Source organism: Mauremys reevesii, linkage group 7, assembly GCF_016161935.1.
Source record: "Mauremys reevesii isolate NIE-2019 linkage group 7, ASM1616193v1, whole genome shotgun sequence".
In the NCBI taxonomy this organism is placed as follows: domain Eukaryota; kingdom Metazoa; phylum Chordata; order Testudines; family Geoemydidae; genus Mauremys; species Mauremys reevesii.
The window spans coordinates 32192747-32207584 of record NC_052629.1 but is presented as its reverse complement, the minus strand read 5'-3'; the positions used below and the strand labels follow the sequence as shown (position 1 = coordinate 32207584).

Below are 14838 nucleotides of genomic sequence, written 5' to 3'. Positions count from 1 at the left end.
GCTATTTGCAAGCCCCTCTGTCTCTCTCTTTTGTGCTGTAAAGGGACCTGAAAGCAACTAAATTCCCCCCAGCTGGGAATTCCCCCAACGCCATAGGGCTGGCACAATGACTTTAGGCTCTCCCCCTTGCTGGAGCAGGGGTATGTCCAGAGCAATGCTTAGAGACCAGATGTGTTTGTAAAAGGAGGTATGTCCAGAGCACTCTGCCCCCTGACTAGTCTGTACCTGCACAGCAGTCGACAGGGGGAAACTGCCCTAAGCTGGAGCAGTCTCTGCTCTGCTCTAATTTATACCAGGGGCCAGACCCAGAGTTCAGAGGTGCAAAGCCAACTTAAAGTCACATTTGATCCCCACCTGCCAAGATAGTGCAGCTCAAAACCAGGGCCTCTGCCCTATGTCACAGTTCTACTCCACTGCAACATTAAAAAGATTTAAAATTACATCAAACTTCTAGGCATTTAAAAGACAATGATGATATTAAATGAGATTGAAATGGAGCAGTGTTTTATAAAGTGCTCATGTTGTTGACAGACTTTCTTTTTGCAGGATCCCCTTGGAAACATGATAATTATGTCCCAGGGGCTGTACCTAGTCAAATGAATTATAATTACATAGCTATAAAAGCATTAGTGAGATCAGAATAGCCCCATGACTGGTACTTATTCCATGTTAGGGAAATATATTTGTGGTAGCTTGAGTACAGTCATAACAATGCATTTATTTTACTTCTGACAAAAGCTTAATGGGCTTTTAAACTTTAACATGAATACTCCCAGGCTTAGGACTAACAGACAAGAATACTAATGAGTGCATGCTACAACTCTTAAAGTTTGGTGCTTTAAACCAAAGCTGCCTGATCATTTCTAGCCACACAATACCAGAAATGTATACTGGCGTGAGTGGCTTTGGCTTTGGATACTGGTTCGCTGCCCTCGACATGAAAGACACGTAGGAAATTCAGAAATAAAACTCCCACAGCAACATTAGTTGTGCTCCCTGGTAAGTATGTACGGTCTCTCATTGCAGGATCACATTCTGCTATGTACAATGTGGCATACTTTGGGGGAATGTTGAAGAGTTCTGTGATCTGTTATGGGGCGGGAAGGGGGGGAATAAAGGTATGTCTCTGTCAACAAATGGTCCTTACCACCTTGTACAAATGAAACACAAATTATATTGTGATTACATTATTGAAATTAAGTATATGGACATTAGCTGTCTTTTCTAATACACAAATACATTATGGGTTTTTTACCATTGCATTAAGGATAAATAAAACCATTTCTTTTCTGAGCACATACACCTCTGCACATTACGCATTGAGTCCCATCTATCTGCTGTTGTCTTGAGGAGATGCTGGAAGGCTGTTATTCTTTGGTGTTTTCTGGGGCATCTGATAGTCTTGCTACCTCTTCTGCCATTGAAGGAAAGGGAGGTCATTCCATGTACTTGCCAACAGTCTCAAACTGAAGTCAAGGGCAGCTGGTGGGTGCTTGGCCCTTCTCAAAATCAGGTCACTTATTCAATTTCCAAATGCTGCAAACACTCATACCATGCTTAACTCTACTGCTGTGAGCAGTCTCTCTGAACTCAATGAAATTACTCACAGTAGTAAAAGTAAGCATCCATGTAAGTCTTTGCAGGATCAGAGTACAAATATGGATTTAGGAGCCTAACTTTTGGCTCCCATTTTTAACTATTTTTGCCATATTGTATATAACTTTCTCTGCCTACAGAGAGGCTACTGTACAATAGTCATGTTGACCCAGATCCTCATATGTATTTATGCACATTAAATAGAATGTGCATAAAGTCTTCATTCTGTCTAACACTAATAAGTATATTAAAAGATTATCTATCTGACCATTGCTTTAACTTACAAAGTGCTGCTAATGACAATATGTCTTTGCTGTAAAATGTTAAATAGTCCTGTGCATTAAAGTACTAACCTATCACCTCTGGTTAAGAAATGCATTTCAGGCCATAAGTGAAATGAGTTTCTTGGTCTCACCCTAGGCCCTTCTTGCTCTTCGTCCATGTACAGGACACTGCATCATTGCTGGTGAAGGGTAGCTGGAGATGGGGAGGGCAGTTAAAGTCAGGACTGAAATGTTTTGGCACAGTTGTGAAGGAAAGATTGCATTGCACCTAGCTATAATTCACTTCTTTGTGCCTCAGTTTCCCAATCTGTAAAAAAGGGGATAATGACACTGACCATCTTTGTAAAGTGCTTTGAAATCTACAGATGGTACCTGATGAGACATCAGCCCCAATCTTACCCAGTTCAAATAAGTATAAAAACAAATCCACTGAGATAAGTAATAGCAGAACATGTGATAGCTGTCAGCGATGGAGACATGGAAAGTAGAAAAGAGGGTTTCATTGCTACAAGTATGGCTACTGATTTATTAGAATGAACTATTTCCTAATGCTCTTTTACTATTTCTAATCACACTAATGCATACTTGAGACTCAAAAGGAAATATCTGTTAAATATAAAACTATGTGAAGGTTATCCACACCACTAAGGAGTGATCTCAAGCCTTCCAGAATATCGTTATTTGCAGTATATAACAGTAACAAGGTGGCAGGTTACGTAACAGGACCCTACATTGAAATACAGGGAGCCACTACTGAGTCATCATAAACTCAGATGCTAAATCCTCTGTAAAGATGTAGTGTAATTACTGTTGATTCATGCTAGCACAGGGGCGGGCAAACTTTTTGGCCTGAGGGCACATCAGGTTTCTGAAATTGTATGGAGGCTGTGCCTCCCCAAACAGCCAGGTGTGGCCCAGCCCCCACCTCCTAGCTGACCCTCACCCCCGCTTCTCGCCCCCTGACGGCCGCTCTGGGACTCCTGCCCCCATCCAACCCCCCCATTCCCTGACAGCCCCCTCCAGAACTCCTGGCCCATCAATCCCTCCCTGTCCCCTGACTGACCACTCCTCTCATTCCTGACTGTCCCCCTGGGATCCCTGCCCCATCCAACCACTCCTTCTCCCTGTCCCCTGACCACCCCTGCCCAACTGCTGCTCCATCTAACCCCCACCCCCTCCACTCAACCCCCCGTTCCCCACCCTCTGACCGCTCTGCCCCCATCCATACCCCCAACCACCACCCCAAACTCCCCTGCCCTCTGTCCAGTCCTCCCTGCTCCCTGCTCCCTTACCACGCTGCCTGGAGCACCGGTGGCTGGCGGCGCTAACACTGCACAGCCCAAAGCACCAGGACAGGCTGCAGCTCTGCAAGAGCCCCGCTGCCCAGAGCATTGCACGGGCGGCAGCGAGCTGAGGTTGCGGGGGAGGGGGAATAGCAGGGGAGGGGCCAGGGGCTAGCCTCCTGGGGAAGTAGCTCAGGGGCCGGGCAGGAGGGTCCCGCGGGCCACATCCAGCCCGCAGGCTGTAGTTTTCCCACCTCTGTGCTAGCAGGTGGAACTTGTTAGCCTCAAATAGGATATAAGGTGTGGAGTGTCCCTCTGGGATACTGGAAACCCAGGGCTGTGTTAGAGGAGGTGCTGTAACAAAGCCCCCAGAATAGCTGGGGGTAGGGGGAAGCTTAGGCTAAATCTGTTTTGTTATTTGAGCTACCTATAAACCCACATCTCTCTTTGGACTATAATCTGGTATCTACACTGTTTGAAGTGGAAGGGAACTCCACATTACAGAATCAAAAAGAGCTCCTGCTACTCCAGAAATAAATTCTGCACTGCATGTAGATTGTATAACATTCTCAGTCAAAAATATTTTTGTAAACCTGCAAGAGCTTGTTGGGGGATGAAGGTTAGCCAAACCACGTTCCCTTCTCTTCAAACCTTCTGTTCTTGTCTGACTAAAGCCATACCGGACTCTCACTGCTGGTCCTTGCTGAATGCAGGGAGCAAAACTGCCTTGGAAGTACTGAGAACAGGTAAAGCTGCTTCTCAGACATGTTTCCAAATCAGCGAAATTGACCATTGGCTCTAAATTCTGTGCCTTACATTGTCTCCTAGAACTGCTCTAAACAGAGCTAGGAGTAAAGTAAAGACATTCCAGAGGAAGCAGATCCTGTCAATTTCAATGGAAAGCTATTGCTATTTCAGTAGCTCAGGCCTCTTGTAGCAGAGAGATGTTTTACTTTACTAGCACTGAGTTAAGGCACAGCCATCACAGCTTCCCCAGCTCTCTCTCCCTTTCCCTTACTGTATTGATTGACAAACCTTTCCCCCATTCTCCTATGTCTGATGTGGGACAGACTCTGTGCTTGGCAATCAGAGTGGGAAGAGAGAAGCTGGATGCGCGTGTTAAATAAAGGACTGTGGACAGCCTCCAGGGACCCTTGTCCACACTCTCATTCTTTACTTTCATGCTGCTTGCCAGTACAGGAGGCAGTCACACACATCCCCAATTTATTATAGGAGATGCTTAATTTAAGCCATTATAGTGTGTGGGAGGGGAGAGAAAATTTGGCCTTGCAGTTTTGAAAGCAAGTGCTCTCTGTCGAACAAAAGCTCAGAGAAGGTGGCTTGAATATAATGGGCCAAATGACACCTGGGCAAATGTCACTGAATTAAAAGAAATTCCCCCAGTGATGGGGGAAAAAAAACATGTTTTACTGGTAGCAATGGCAAACAAGTTGTGTGTGTAGAGAGAGTGAGACTGTGACACAAAAACAGCTGCCCACAGCAATGCCAAGTTTTAATAGCAGGAGGCAGGAATCAAAAATCAAGTTACAAAAAATAAAAAAGGGAAGTAAGGAATAGTTTCAGTAAAGGAATGCAAATGAAGACTACATAAAGTACACTAATGTGCTGTGAAGCTGCTACGGAAAAAGTTGTGACCCAGTGCAAGAAGAAAGTAGACAGAAATCTAAATTAATCCAAGAGATTCATGATTATGTCCATGCTGGATGAAAAACCTATTAAAATTATTTTAATTCTGTGGCAAATGTCCCAGTAACTCCTAACCCACAAGGCACATGCTGATGTATTCCACTGTTCTGTTCACCAAAAACCTAGCCAAAAATAAAAGGAAAGTCTTGGGAGTGTAGTCTGGTCTTGGGTTTGCAGGACAGTCTGTCACATTACTGTCTGAGAAATGCCCGCAGAAGAGGTCTTTTGATAATGTGTCATGAATCTCCTGCTCGTGGTCTATAAAGAAGCTTCTGTTTAATTTTCCAGGGAGTTGTGAATACCGGAAAGGAATACAGCCTGTGTTGTGATTCAGTTCCTGATGCACCAGTTCCAAAGTCTGCTGGCCCCTGGGAGAGGAGAAGAGATCTCACTACTCCTTGTTTGTTTATATAGACCACAGTGTCGATACTGTCTGACATTACCTGAATATGGAGTGTGTATAAAGGTGGAAGGAAGGCCTTCCATGCAAGGTGGACTGCCCTCAGTTCCAGTAAAAGTTTATATGTAATCTGACCTTTCGTGGGGTCCAGGTACCCTGAGCAGTATGGTTGTCCAGGTGAACACCCTACCCCAGAAGGGAGGCATGTTGGCCCTGGGTGGTGGGAGGGCTGAACGGAACTCCCACCATGACCTTTTCTGGGTTTGACTACCAATTTAGAGGAGGGACAACTCTGGCAGGAATGACCACCCTGGAGTTGATGTGGCCCATGCTTGGGCAATAGGTCAAGGGAAGCCAAACCTGCAGCACTACAAGTGGAGTCTGTCAAAAGGAGTCATGTAGGTGCACACAGCCATGGGGGGCTAACAGTGAGAGGCACTTATGCACTGTGGTTTGTGGTCTGCGAGTGATGTGTGAAATCATGGTGCTCAATGCATGAAACCTTTCTGAGGGGAAGAACACTTGCAGAAATTGAGTCCAAACTTGCCCCTATAAACTTTATTGACCTTGTGGGTAACAAAAGGAGACTTTTCTTCATTTATGCAAATACTTAAGGCTGCTAAAAGTTGTATGAGAAACCTTGTCACCGACCTGACCTCCTGACGAGATCAGCCTACCAGGGACCAATCATCCTGACATCTCATCTGGCCTGCTACCACAGAGAAAACCCTTATTTGTAAATTTGTAATTGTAAATACTCTTAATTCTATAGTCACCCCAAAGGGAAGGACTCAATAACAGAAGTGTTCCTGGCCTATCATAAAATGCAGGAAGTTCCTTTGTGATGGATGAATATCCACATGGAAATACGTGTCCTTCACACTGAGAGCTGTAACCACATCCCCTGAGAAAGGGATTGTAGATACCAGCATAATCATCCAGAACTTTAGCTTTCGAATAAAGATATAACTTACCGAAGGTCCAGGATGGGTCTCAACCCTTCATCTTTTTTGGGAATTAGGAAATATGGGGAGTAGAACCCTCTCCCACAGTAATGAGATGAGAGATTCTCTATTGCCCCACAGTGTATGAGGGATTCTGCTTCCCGTTGAAAAATTGCCTTTTGTGAGAGTGATCCCCGAAGCAGGACCTGGAAGGGGTTTTGTGAAGTGGGAAGGCAAGAAACACTATGGAATATCCCTGGTGGACAATTTCCAGAACCCAACTGTCCACAGTGATCTTGTTCCAGTTGTAGGTGAAGAGTGTAAGACAGCCCCCACAGATAACAGAAGACAAGATGGTTGGCATCAGTGGTGGTATGCGGGTCTCGACCAATATGTCAAAAGTGGTTCTTGGTTGGTGGCTAAGAGTGAGTAAAGCCTATGGCAATAGCAGGCCTAGAATTGAGGTCTCTAAATCTTCTGGCGTTTGCGCGTCTGCTCGGCTATGCACTGGTAATAAGGTGCATGAGGAGGGGGTAGCATCAGTCTGTAGGGTTGCTTCTGGTGTCCCCTCCTAGGGGACAGGGTATAAATCCCCAGGGAATGCAGAGTCAGTCTCAAGTCTTAGTGAGTGCAGGGACTCATTAAACAGATTTGACTTGTCAAAAAGGAGGTCCTGGATGCTGCTTTGGCCCTCCCCAAGAAACCTTGACGATTGTAGCCAGGCATTCCTCTTCACAACCAGACCAGGGGCCAAACTTCTGGAAGCCATTTCTGCTGCATCCACTGCAGCCTGGAGGGCTACCTTTGCCACTAGCTTCCCCTCATTGGGCATTGGGCCCTGTCCTCTGTGGGAAGCTTGTCTGTGAAGTCCACAAGCCTCACATAGATATTAAAATCATATTTCACTAATAACGCTTGGTAATTAGGGACACAAAATTGCAGGCCTGCAGAGGAGAAGACCTTCCTCTCCATCTAGTCTCTTTATCTGCCAGGGTGGCCCTTTGATAGCATAACCTAGCCTATTCAGCAGCTGCCTGTACCATCACTGAGTTGGGGGCAGGATGTGAGAATATGAAGTCAGCCCCATTAGCAGGAACAAAATACCATCTCTCACTCTTCTTTTGGTGTAGGGTCACAGGATGCTGGAGTACGCCACACCACTCTGGCTGGTTCTAGTATGGTTCCATTGATGGGTAGAGCCACCTTACTCGGTCCTTGTGGCTGCAAGATGTCTAGGAGCCAGTGTTGAGGATCCTGGACCACCTCTGATGAGATCTATAGGACACTGGCCACTCTTCGTAACAGCTTCTGGTACTGGCGATGATCATCCAGAGGCGAAGGCGAAGAAGGAGTGCCTGCTTCATCTGGGGATGATGAAGAGGCACTCATCAGAACTGTTGGTACCTGCAGATCTAATTCCACCTATTCTTCCTTGTACATCAAAAGACCCAGCTGGCGAGAGGGAGAGGAGTGGTATGACTCTTGAGAAGGGCCTTGACACCTGCCATAAAGATCCCAAGGACCACAATAAGACCAGAAAGGAGAATCGATTGGTGGTGGGGGACTCCAAAGAAATCAGTACCAGTGGTCCCTGGGGGTGTCGTACCCAGTGGAATGGCAAGCCTAACCCCTTGACTGTTTATCAAGGCTCAGCTGCCTCTGCAGAGATACCGCTTTGGCCAGCTCCTCTGAGAAAGGAGATCCCTCAGGAGGACCAGGCCAGAAAGAAGAGGAGACTGCGGATAAGGGAAAAATATATCCTCCAGTGTTGCAAATCTCAGTATACCCTGGCGTCTGTCTGAGTGGTTCCTGCAGTTAAGTTTGATGGATCTAGTGCATTTGCAGTGATAGAAGTGTCTTTAGATGGATGAGGATGTACCAACAATCGGTCCAGACCAGCACTCATAGACAGAAGGGGATAGCATCTATCCTTATCTTGGTACGAGGTGACCGACAGAACTGACAGTTCTTTCTTTTTATGCTTTTTGCCCTCCAGTTGGGGAAATTCATCAGAGTTGCTTCCTCAGGTTCTGCTCGTGACGTCTCACCTGACCTGGACCGGCTCAAGGAGGAAGTGTGTTTCTTATGGACTGTCCTCAATGAGGATATGTCCTTGTGCTCATGGGGAGCACTGGAAGAAGAGTCCTTGGGCTTAAATGTTGAGGGTTTCACTCCAAGGCACATGCTTGGAGGGGCACTGCTAGGCAGTTGAGGCCAACATATGGGAGAGTCTCCCTGGCCCATATCCTTCCTCCCTGGGCTCCCAGCAGAGAAATGCCCTCCTCTGCCCTGCAGCTCCCTTTTTATATGGGTCTGCTTGGTCCTGCTTGGCTGCTCCCTTCAGCCCTTCTCTGATTGGCTGCCTGCTGCACAGCCTCCCTAGGGGTCTATTAACCCCTTAGAGCCCCATATGGGGCAGGTGACCCATCACACTGCCTCATCCAGATAGTACAGGCAACATTGATGTTCATCACAAATGGAAAAGGATCGAGGGCAGGAGATGCAGTTCTTGAATCCTGGAATTCTGGGCATAGCCCCAGAGCTGGGGAGGGGTTCCCAACTGAGCAGAAAGAAAAAGTATATTATATTATAAGCTTTTAAACTACTAATCTAAGAATATATCTGTTTACAAATGTTTTATTTATAGGTTGTACACCAAAAAGGAGGACACAATTCCGACTCAGGCCATGTCATGGTAAGAAGGGTTGACCTACACTGGCTCTTATACCTTTGGTTGGGAGCATGAGGAGAGCTACTGCGCATGTGCAAGTCAATGGACATTGCTTTGAAGAATTTCTGGACTCGGGTCCATGGTACACATGCGTAACCATGTATGGAATACATATAGAGAACATCACTCGAAAAAGAAGGTAACAAATATACTTTCCTTTCTATAATCCTAAATGTAAACACCTGTGATCATTAAAGCACATGTATACATTGGGCAAGCAGGAGATACATTCAGAGCTTTGAAAACACTCGAGGAACAGAGATAGAGCCAGCAAGTCACTGCTGGAGCGGGAGGGCTAATGCCAGGCAGTTTGAACTATTTATGGGAGAATTAGGGTTCTTTTGTTTATTAAGGATTTAGGATTTCTTGTGATATACTCTTGTTATATAACTATGGTTAGTTAACCATATACTGTATGTGACTTTCCTTGATTGTTCCTTTTAGTGACACTAGCATTCCATCCCTTCTGCAAGAGGCTGACAGATATTGGGATATGTCTGTGAATTGTAGTTGTTCTAGGGTAAATTCCTACCTCCCCAAAAGATCCTTCAGCCCAAGAAAAGTGGGTGGTAATTTGAGAATTTAGGCAAAGATAGGAACCCCTCCCCCCACCCCCAGCCCCACACACAGCTGCATAGGCAGAGAACATTTTCCAGTTGCAATTAGTGTAATGAAGAAATGTGATTCTAGCCAACAGATATTACTTTTCTTGCGTTAATATAACATGTGGCAAAGCCAGCACTGCCAGCCAGCTGAAAAAGTCAAAGCTTGCCATTATGAGTCCATCAGAGAGATGCATTTCACAACTGCGAAGTTATAAAACAAATTCAGTGCCACCTTACACTTGCCTCCTGGGATCAGTGCCGGGTTTACAATGGAGCCGAGCCCATGCTCAGAAGGACCCCCAGCCTGCTCTGCTTGCACTGTGCCCTGAGACCCCTCCCACCATTTGCCCCGCCCACCCTTTGCTACTTTCGGCCTTCTCGCCAGCCAGCTGAGGGCTCCTCTCCACCCCCTGGCCTCACCAGCTGGCTTCTTTCTGCCTCCTGGCTGGATCCCTCCGGCTCCAGGCAGTCTCTGCTTCCCACTACCTGTGGGGCCCCACCTGTCTCCCTGAAGCCTGAACAGTCTTGGCCAGTTGGAGGGAGACCGTGGGTGGGGGGCTTGATTGGGCCCCTCCAGGCAAGTGGGTCCTGAGGGAGCCCGGCTAGGGCAGGCCCTGGTCTGGCTGATTGCACCACTCCCGGGGGGCCGGAGCAAATCCCCACCCTGGGACCAGCCCTGGCTGCACTGGTGGCTCAGCCCTGCAGACACAGTTGCCTCCCAGCAGGGACGGTGAGTGCAACCAGGAGGCAGGGCATTAGGGTGTATCTGGAAGGCCAGGGGTGGGGTACTGGGCTGTGAGGGGGTGGGGAAGATCTGTGTGTGCTGGGGCACTAGGAGTGGGGGTGGTGTTGTGCAGGATGCTGTGCATTTGTGGCAGGGTCCGGGGGGGCTCTGGCCATAGCGAATCGGAGGGCTGTTCCAGTGTTGGGTCGGGGGCCCACCCCTGAGGAGAAGGGGCACACTGGTAGCACAGGGCCAGGAGGGCCACTGTGCGTCTGGCAACTGCGGGTTTGTAAATAGTGCCTTCGCACTGGGCTGGGTGGAGCAGGGCTGCCCCTGCCATGCCATGCCCCATTGCCCCTGGCCAACCTCTCACTCCAGGGACCTACCCCCCTGCATCATGCTCCTTTGCCCTTATGAGGGCCCACAAATATGTTTGGCACCAAGCCCACAAAAGGGTAATCTGGCCCTGTCTGGGATTGCCTAGGATGTGAGCATTGAACTGGAGTGGACTCTCTACCTGCAAATTGTGACTTTAGTGCAAGGAGAAACACAAAACAACTTTCACAGCATTTTAACCAATTTAGCTGGATGGGATGTGACTCTGATACTGTTGGAAGGATTTTTTTTTTTTTTAACTCAGACCAGTCACTCCTAGGAGCGAACAGAATAAGACTAGCCCATATCCCAACTCAGTCATTGGATCATTGCCAGACCTGAACTTGCTCCAAGCCTGTGTTTGATTATCTGAAATATTTGGAGACGTTTTAGTTACTTCCTGGGTCTAGCCATACCAGAGTCACAAGTGCAGGAATATCATGAGAGACAGGCTATTGCCATGTTATTCCTGCCTAGGAACAGGAGTAGAATGATGGAAATGCCATGAGAATATCAGTTCTTTTTATTTCAAGTTGCCCCGAAAAATTGATTGGTGGGAGCAGTCCTCTGTGAATTGGAGGAGGGAATCTGCTGAAGAACACAGGGAGAAAGGCTGGCTCCCCATCTCTGGAAGAAGAGAAGGGTTAGACCTAGCAGAGAGAGATTTCCGGTGGCATACTTGACTCTGCTCTGTTTTTCTGTTTATTTACTTTTTTCTAACCTAGTACCATGATAGCTGGGTACAGAATTACAAATCAGACATGCCATTTGCAGAATAAAAACTAAAAACAGAAACAACAACAGGAAAACAATCAATAGAATGAACATGACTGGAATCATGCCCTGAAAGTTAATAGATTTGACTTCTGATAGGCTGCCAAAGGGAGCTAATTACAAAACCAGGCCTCATCTATAATGATCTGCAACCAGATACGGAGACTTGTAGATAGTGCACACATTGCCTCTGGCTATTCCTCTGAATGTGTCCTCCTTACAAAAAAAGAGCACTTCCATCTTAGCCAGTGCACAGTGAGTCAGTTTATTTTCACTGCTGCATTTTGTTGGCCGAGGTGACGCTTTTGCTCTAAACAGAAAGGATTTGGGTTTGTGCCTTTCCAGAGTGTGTGTGAGTTTGGTTTTTGTGGTTGTGTTTTTTGCATGAGGTTTTAGGTTTAAGGAGTAGCCCTTTACTTAGGGCAAGAGTATTGGCAAGGAGTTTTTTTGGAATAAAATGGAGAGAGAAGTATGTTATTTATATAAACATCTACTTGAGGATGCAATGGCTTTTCTAAAAGAAGAAGAATGCTTAGCCTAGATAAAGGCAGCCACTGATATTATATGCCACTGTGATTACCAAAATGTTATTTTTTTCTAGACTTTTTAGCTAAAACCAACTTCAGCCTCAGTCAGTTCCTTCAGTCATCAACAAACTGTAGACTAGACAAATAAATTCATGCAGTAGAGACTTCATCCTAGAACACAGACTGTAGTGGCCCACTTTACTGTCTCTTAGCAGGGATAAGTACCATGGGTCTTTAGGAACAACCCACAGCTGCAGTATTTCCAGTAAAAAGGGATTATTCCATGAAACAGTCTATTCTGACTGCATTCAGGATTGGCCTGTGAAATACCCTAAGTAATCCCTTCGTGCTCCTGACCTGCTCCAAGGTCATTGGTAGAAAGTTAGCAGTATGTTGACTGTTCTTTAATGCGCCAAATGGCTGTGCAGTCATCCTAGGAACCTAGTCAGCACATGTTGTGTAGAACAATCATTTGACAAATGCCAGCCAGTTCCTATTCTTCTCTTCCCTTCCATGCTTCAGACCATGGCTTTAATGAACTACTGCCGCTGCTGAGGCAGGAGGGGGTCCAGAGAGATTCTAGCATCTGTTGTATGTGTTCAGAGATGCAGTCAAGTTCTTTGGCACTTTGCTAGATGTCCAGGAGGTTTGACAGAAGATACTGTGGTTGAGAAGAGCTGCTTGGTGTGCCATGAGACTGTTCCTTGGATCAGCTTGCTGGCACTTAGCACCTGCAAACAATTGCACTCCAGTCCCATTGGTTGACACAGGAGGAGGTGATGGCAAGAAGCCAGGCAAGACCATGATTTGATGAGCTTCCCCCCACAGAAATAGTAAGCTCCTATCCACCCTCAGTCAAGCTGGTCTCAGGCCCACCCCAAGCCCATCTTCCATCAGTCACAGCAGTAGGTGCGCCTGGGTACTTTCTGGAGGCACAGAATGCAAAGCTATCAGACTCTTACTCCTGTGCTGAGTTCTTCCATGGTGCCTAGTAATTACTCCTTTGTTTGAGCCAATGTATAAAAAAGGGCAGACTGGCCCAAGGTGACTGTGGTGCTAATCACATCCTGGCTGCTGGGGGGAAATGGCTTATGAGATCCCCTTTTTATAAATGAGACAAGCATTGTACTGGATAGAGTGGCTGTCAGTCAGCAGTTGAGCCAATAGAAAACATCCCTTCCATTCGATCTATATTTGAAGCTCCCTCCTTACTAGGCTGCTGGCAGTCAGTATAGAACAGAGGTCAGCAACCTTTCAGAAGTGGTGTGCCAAGTCTTCATTTATTCACTCTAATTGAAGGTTTCGCGTGCCAGTAATACATTTTAACATTTTTAAAAGGCTTCTTTCTATAAGTCAATAATATATAACTAAACTATTGTTGTATGCAGGGCCACCCAGAGGATTCAGGGGGCCTGGGGCAAAGCAATTTCAAGGGCCCTTTCCATAAAAAAAAGTTGCAATACTATAGAATACTATATTCTCGTGGGGGCCTGGGGCTGGGGATGTTTGAAAAACTGTTGCCAGAGAGTAAGTTATGAGTAGTTCACAGTCACGCTGGAAGGGTATATCGAGTGGGGATATGCAAACACAAAGTACTCCATTTAGGAAAGAATCAGTTGCACACATACAAAAAGGGAAATAACTGCCTAGGAAGGAGCACTGCAGAATGGGATCTGGAGGTCATAATGGATCACAAGTTAAAAGTGAGTCAACAGTGTAACACTGTTGCAAAAAAAGCCAACATCATTCTGGGCTGTATTAGCAGGAGTGTTGTAAGCAGACAAAAGAAGTAATTCTTTTGCTTTACTCCACGCTGATTAGGTCTCAACTGGAGTATCGTGTGCAGTTCTGGGTGCCACATTTCAGGAAAGATGTGGACAAACTGGAGAAAGTCCAGAGCAGAGCAACAAAAATATTAAAGGTCTGGAAAACATAGAAAATCTATGAGGGAAGATTGAAAACATTGGGTTTGTTTAGTCAGGAGGAGAGGAGACATGATAACAGTTTTCAAGTACATAAAAGGTTGTTGCAAAGAAGATGGACAAAAAATGTTCACCTTACCCTCAAAGGATAGGACAAGAAGCAATGAGCTTAAAATTGCAGCAAGTATAAATTGAACATTAGGAAAAAATGCTTAACTGTCAGGGTGGTTAAACACTGGAATAAATTGCCTAGGGAGGTTGTGGAATATCCATCACTGGAGATTTTTAAGAGCAGGTTAGACAAACACCTGTCAGGGATGGTCTGGATAATACTTAACCCTGCCATGAGTGCAGGGGACTGGACTAGATGACCTCTCAAGGTCTCTTCCAGGCCTCTGATTCTATTTGGGGGTCTGAATATCATCTGAACAACAGGATTCCTTAATCTGAGCATCAGCCTATTCCCCAGCTCTAGGTCTCACATTCTTAAACTGCACCAGCATGTGCTCTTAGCTATTTTTTTTCCATGGTGTGCTGACTATGCCCATAGGCACCAACTTCCGCTGTTCCCGGTGGGTGCTCGACCCCACCTCTGCCCCGCCCCATTCCACCCCTTCCCCAAAGTCCCCACCTCCTTCCCCCAAGTGCCCGCCCCTGCTCCACCTCCTCCTCTGAGCGTGCCATGTCCCCACTCCTCCCCTGGAAAGTCCTAAGCGCTGGGAGGTAGGCGGAGGAGCAGGGACACAGCACGCCGGTGGGAGGAGTGGGGGAAACTTGGCTGCCGGTGGGTGCAGAGCACCCACTAATTTTTCCCCATGGGTGCTCCAGCCCTGGAGCACCCACAGAGTCAGCACCTATGACTGTGCTTTTGTGTTGTATAATTATGGCATATACTGTTTTGCAATGTGATGTTGTTGGGGTTTTCAGTGGGAAGTTTTAAATAAATAAAAAATGGACAAAGGAACA

The 14838-nt window shown here is 46.5% G+C and overlaps 1 long non-coding RNA gene across 2 annotated transcripts; it reads right to left on the bottom strand.

The window, feature by feature from the left end:
- Positions 1 to 688: 688 nt before the first annotated feature.
- On the bottom strand, positions 689 to 3308 carry LOC120409106. Of its 2 annotated transcripts, none has more exons than XR_005601126.1 (3): positions 3173 to 3308; positions 1950 to 2187; positions 689 to 1414 (listed from the first exon to the last, which is right to left on the bottom strand). It is a non-coding gene; the product is annotated as an uncharacterized LOC120409106 (long non-coding RNA). The 2 variants fall into 2 exon arrangements; XR_005601125.1 differs by having other exon boundaries at positions 2012 to 2187.
- Between the last annotated feature and the right edge of the window lie 11530 nt (positions 3309 to 14838).